Source organism: Camelina sativa, chromosome 18 (assembly GCF_000633955.1).
Source record: "Camelina sativa cultivar DH55 chromosome 18, Cs, whole genome shotgun sequence".
Classification (NCBI taxonomy): domain Eukaryota; kingdom Viridiplantae; phylum Streptophyta; class Magnoliopsida; order Brassicales; family Brassicaceae; genus Camelina; species Camelina sativa.
This window is the reverse complement of record NC_025702.1, coordinates 10803720-10809719: the sequence shown is the minus strand read 5'-3', so window position 1 is coordinate 10809719 and position 6000 is coordinate 10803720. Positions and strand designations below refer to the sequence as shown.

At 33.3% G+C, this 6000-nt stretch overlaps 1 pseudogene; it reads right to left on the bottom strand.

The window, feature by feature from the left end:
• Positions 1595–3610, bottom strand: LOC104761056 (annotated as a pseudogene).

Genomic DNA, 6000 nt, shown 5'->3' with positions numbered 1-6000 from the left:
TTTTTTTTTTTTTTTTTGGTTAAATACTTTACCTGCTTCTCCTAGTGTCCCTCTTATATATAGATAATCTTTGATTGGGAATGAATAGATGGGTTTACTTCTGTGGATATTGACAAATTGATGAGGACGGGCTTAACTTTTGCATATACCCTTACTTCACCATATAAGCACTCATGCCCTCATAATTGAGTTTTTTTTTGTCTTCTACATTTTTCATTAATATATATGTATTCTGATAATCTTAGTTATCTCCAACATATTTCTTAATAAACAAATGTGTTGTTATTATTTTTTTTTTTTTGTAGGACAAATGTGTTGTTATTTTGACATCACTTAATATATCATTTCAAAACATATTATTGGTAATTTGATATGCTTGTTTTATTCAATTTGGTCAACGAATAATTTCGTTGCATTTACTAAGGCGAATACCACCTGATTTTCCCTTCGAGAATACGTATTCTAATTTGTTTTCAATTACTGAGAGAACACACGTCCTCTGTTCGGTTGGATTTATTATTCAATATTTGAGAATCTAAATGAAAATTTTAAAAAAGTTTTGAATGATTCTAAATGAATACGAAGACAGTTGTGTAAATTTCGAAGGAAAATATTGCTATAGACTTGGAAAGATTAGTTTAGCATTTTTTTTTTAATAACCTATAAAATTTATGGTCAAAGATTTACACTATTCTTTATACTGTATAAAACAATGTCAAACAACAGTTTTTTGGGTTGCGGTTAATATCAATACTTAAATAAGGAGACATGTTTTCCACATTTTGTATGAAGTGTATCTACTTTTGGTTTGGTCAACTCATGTTTATTAAATATAAAATCGGTACAAGGAATTTAGCCTATAAGATAAAATTATATATATAATCATATTATTTTAATCATAAATATATATTTATTATTTTTTACTAATAGCATCATTAAAAAAATCACACTTGTTTACTTTGTCTGAGAAACATTTTTTATTAAAACAATCCAAAAAATAATTCTCTCTTACTTTTTATTATTATATTATTTTTTATCAGCAATTCTTTTAATTAGTATCTCCCAATGAAAATGCCTTTATTTTAAACTAGATGAAACTAAATTTCTTAAAGATTGGTAACTCTAACCGGGATCGTACGTACCTTGCAAGAGTTAACATTCGAAGAACAACTAACTAGGAATACAAAAAAATGCAAACAACTTAAAACTTATTATATAACATAAGATAACAAAAACTACTATTAAAAGTCTTAAGAGAAAAAGATAAACAGCAGACGTGTAAGTTAGGAACATGAAGTGCATCTCTTTTTTTCGTCATGTAGTATTATTGTAGTGCATCTTTAAAACCGAAAAAAGTCAATATATGACATATAATTGTTTCCACATCTTTTTCATTCTTTAATTAACTTTTGGACAGATTATATCGAGAGAAAAAAACACTTCAGGCTGTAAAAAAACCTACCTCATATTACGTCTACCTTAGAAAGACACTCCCAGAGGTGGCAATATCAATACGTATTGTTGAGATAAAATTTTATTTCACGTTAAACGACAAAAAATTTGATAGATAACCGCAAAATCAACAAGTCGTCCATGAAATAAGAAATAACGATATCCTTATGCTTCCCATCACGCTCAATACATATATATCAAGTTATTACATAATCACGCACGCACATCTAAAACAGAGAAAAGTAAAATACAATATCATATCATAAACTCACATCATTACTTATTCAAAACAAAGCATTACTTATTCATGTAACAATAGCATCACACACTATAATCTTCATCATTTGGCCTTGACATCTTTGACATTGCCCTTCTTAACCGGCGGGTTAAGCTCCTCATCGCACGCCTCATTCTTAACCGGTGGGTTAAGCTCCTCCCACGCCTCAATCCAAGTGACCATTGCATCTGCCAAGTTCTCAAAGTAAGGATCCACTTTAGTGAGATTTTCTTTTGTCATCTTCGAAATCTCCATATAGCATTTAGTTGCGGTGTCAGATTCTTTGGAGAGACGAAGGTTTTGGAAGAAAGGAACCATATCTTCTTGCCAGTGGAGACCCTTGTGCTCTTTCTTCAGGTTCACGAACGGGTTACTGGCTTTGCTGTGCCACAGATACGGCAAACCGGTCTTGACCCCAAAGCCCAAGTGGTCACACACCACCTTGGCTGCCCAACCAGCCCACATGTCATCATACCGGGAAATGGGCTGGCCTTCACCATAAGGCCGAAGTACATAGCAGGTCCAATAAGCTCTCTGTTGAAAGCAAGATTCATGCCACACATTGGGTACAATACTCCTTTTGGGATTGTCATCACTGCATCAACATATCTGCAAAGACTATTGTAGCATTTATATGCATATAGTAAATACCAAAAAAAATCCTCTTAACAGTTTCTTGGCTAAACAAATTCTTTGTTTAAAAAAAAACCATTTTCTTTAATATTAACCATTACAGAAAAATACAGATAAGGGACGGTGGCAAAACAAATCAAACCAAATGAATTATTTTTTTTAACATTGAGAATTGGTAAAATATCTTTAGGAATCACACCAAATTTCATCCTACCGAATTGAAACAAGTTGATAATTTAATATACGAAACTGGTTATAATTTTTTTATAAGTTTTTTTTTTTAAGTATTAGTTATCAATTATTTAATTTCATCCTATCCAAACCGAGAATCTACAACCAACCTAAATATAAAGCTGGAATGGATGTTGAAATTTGTATATTATGACCTGGTGTTACGTTCGCGGGGCTTTACGAGTTGGGTTGGAGCATCGTAATCAGGGATGTTGAGCCAAAGGCCATGAGATATGGCGGTTTGGACACCTTCCCTTAAACTGAAAGGATACCCTCTGACGAAATCAGTTCCATCTCTAAAAGGGTCATAGAGAGTGTTAAAGTAGTGTGGTGTTGAAGGTGTTTCAAGGTTCTTTATGTGCTGAGCTATCACATTGATCTCTTTCCCACTTGGATCCTTTGCCACCTTTTTACGTTTTCAAGAAGAAAAAAATGCATGACGTTGCATGAATTATAAATCAAAACGTATTATGAACATATAGAAATGGAAAAGAGACTTACAAAGCAATCATCGTCAATGGTGTAGATATATTTCTTTTTGGACACCATGAAGCCAAAGCAACGACAACCACCATCCTTGTAGGAGATACAACTAGCTCTTGGACCAAGGATCCTGTTGATATCATTGCGGTTGTAGAGCTCGTAGTCATAACCATCAGGAACTCGGATATTGATCGAAGGGTCTCCATCTTGGACAATGATCAAGTGGTAATGCTGCAAAAATGGTTTCCATTGTTCAAGAAAGTCGAGGCTCCTAATGGTTGGGATCACAATATCCACATCGTCCTTTAAAGGTGCCGCTTCGATCGCTTCAAGGTTGTAGCCAGCCATTTTTTGGTACTTAAGAGAGTTAAATAATAGCTCGGTTGTGAGGTGATTGTTCTTAAGGGGAATGGCTTGAGATTTATATAACGGTTCTCAAATTCCTTCATCAATTTCTTTATAAAAAAAGTGAATTGATGATCAACTACATTTTCTTCATAATCGTAGCTGTTTGAATATTGCGATCACTAGGTTAAATCTCGTTATCGAGAAGATAGAGGACGACGTTCATTTTAAATGCTCTAAACTATATAGTCTATTTAATATAAATTATACCACCTTTTGTCCAATTGCTTAAAAAACATAGATGTTTCTAAACAAGTTAGCTATTGAACCAAATATCAAAAGACGGATCGGACACTACCTAACGTGCTTATCAGTAACCTGTACGAAATAAATTTCTTTAGATAAACCAACAGATGAAGAACTGCCTTTATTGTACCTTTATTTACTAGTTAATGAAAGAAAAAAATTTAGATACTGATTTGGAATTTCTGAATTAAGTCGAACAACAATAGCTTAAAATTTGGAAATTGTAGACTTAATGGACCGTTCAGTTGATTCGTTGAACGGTTGTTTTTTTTTTGTTTTTAATGGTTTTTTTTTATAAATCATTGAACGATTGTTGAACCACACTATTCAATCATGTCAATGTTTTCAATTATTCTCAACACTACTAGAGAGAAGAAACATATGTGTGTAAAACATACACGTTTAGTTCTGAAGAAGAGAGATTAACTAAAAGTTGTGTATTGTGAACACAATTTCTTTTTTTTTTTTCAATCAATAAAAAGATAACGTAAATATTTTTAGGTCCGCTAACTCATTGTTGTTGGGTACAAACCAACGTCCCACTTCGAAAAATTAGAAAAGAAGTTTCTAATATATAAGTGAAGTACAAACCTACTTAGTATGAGGCCTTTTGGGAAGAAACCCAATAAAAAATCCGTGCGGGCTTTGCCACCTGGGCCCAAAGCAGACAATATCATACTAATAGAGGAGTTGGCTTGGGCTTGGAAAGCCCAACAAGTGGTATCAGAGCCTAGGTTGAAATAAATAGACCTAAGAAGTATGTAAAGCCTTAATGATTAGTGTGGGAGAAGCCCCTCAACGTGTCAATTAATGGTGACAAGATTTTACTGAAGGGGAGACCTAAAATTTGTGGTTCTTGGTTTGAGGAGGAGTATTGTTGGGTACAAACCAACGTCCCACATCGAAAGATTAGAAAAAAGTTTCTAATATATAAGTCAAGTCCAAACATATTTAGTATGAGGCTTTTTAGGAAGGAGCCCAATAAGAAATCCGTGCGGGCTTTGCCACTTGGACCCAAAACGGAAAATATCATATTAATAGGGGAGTTGGATTGGGCTTCCAAACTCCAACAATTGTATTAGATCGAAAACTTACATTACAACCATCCCACATGGGATTCTTCTGATAAATTCATTAAAAGGTAAACTAATTTTGTCGTGTAGATAAACCGAAAATAACTTCTAGAAAGGAATTTGACTGTTCCCGTATCACAAGATTAGATAATCTATATAGTCGCCCTAAGTCCCTTAACTACTACTGGACTTAAGGAAGCCCACTAAGTTCATCGTTTAGGTAAAAAAACGATTCAGTATAATACCATATATAGAAATATATCCTGATGGAATATTTTCTTCAAAGTCTAGTACAAAAGGGAAGTCTTCTACATACGTTTTAGTAAAGCCTTGCCAAATACTAGCAAAGATAGAACCGGTTTGGTATTTGCAACTAAAAACACCAAACCATACAATTAATGGGACAAGTAAAAGTAATATTTTAAGGGAGAGAGAGATGAAAGGAACCAAAATAAAACACATGACGAGACTCTCTAGATTCAAAAACATCGTGCCATTATAACAAATTATCGCAAAAAATTATTGTTATAATATTTCACTTCTCGATAAAAAGAATAGTACTTATTAATTGATGCATGGCCTCTTGTTGGTCTACGTAGGCGGGAGCTTCTTAGCCGGTTGGTTAGCCCCATCACTCCTCTAGCGCTCCTTAAATATTCGAAATGTCGGCTATGTATGTGAAGATATAGTTATCGGTATATCTCATCTAAATTTGTGTATTTTTTAGTACGTTTATTCTTTCTTTTTTTTTCTGAATACAATTGAAAGGTTCAATTAGGGGTCATAAGATATACACATTAAGATTTCTCTAATCATCTCAAAGGGAAACTGAGGCGTTTTCTGACATCGAAAGAATATAATTTGTCATGGATACAACATGTCTTCTTATAAAATTCCAAGTCTTTCTGCCAGTACTTAGTATTTACACCCCCCATGTGAATTTCTACCTATTTTGTGGTCTGCCATTTGCAATAATACATATCATTTGTTACTTAAATCAAAGTCTAGGTTGTGCGAAATAGTGGATAAATTATTAGAGGAGTTTAATTTATTTTTGGCAGAATTCAATAAACCATTCTCAAGTAAATAGTTGTACTTTTTGACTAGATCTCAATAAATATAGTCAAGTATTTGTTCCACTTTCACGAGATTTTCGTGTTCAATTATAAGAGGTTTCGAAAATGACACAACGTCTAGAAA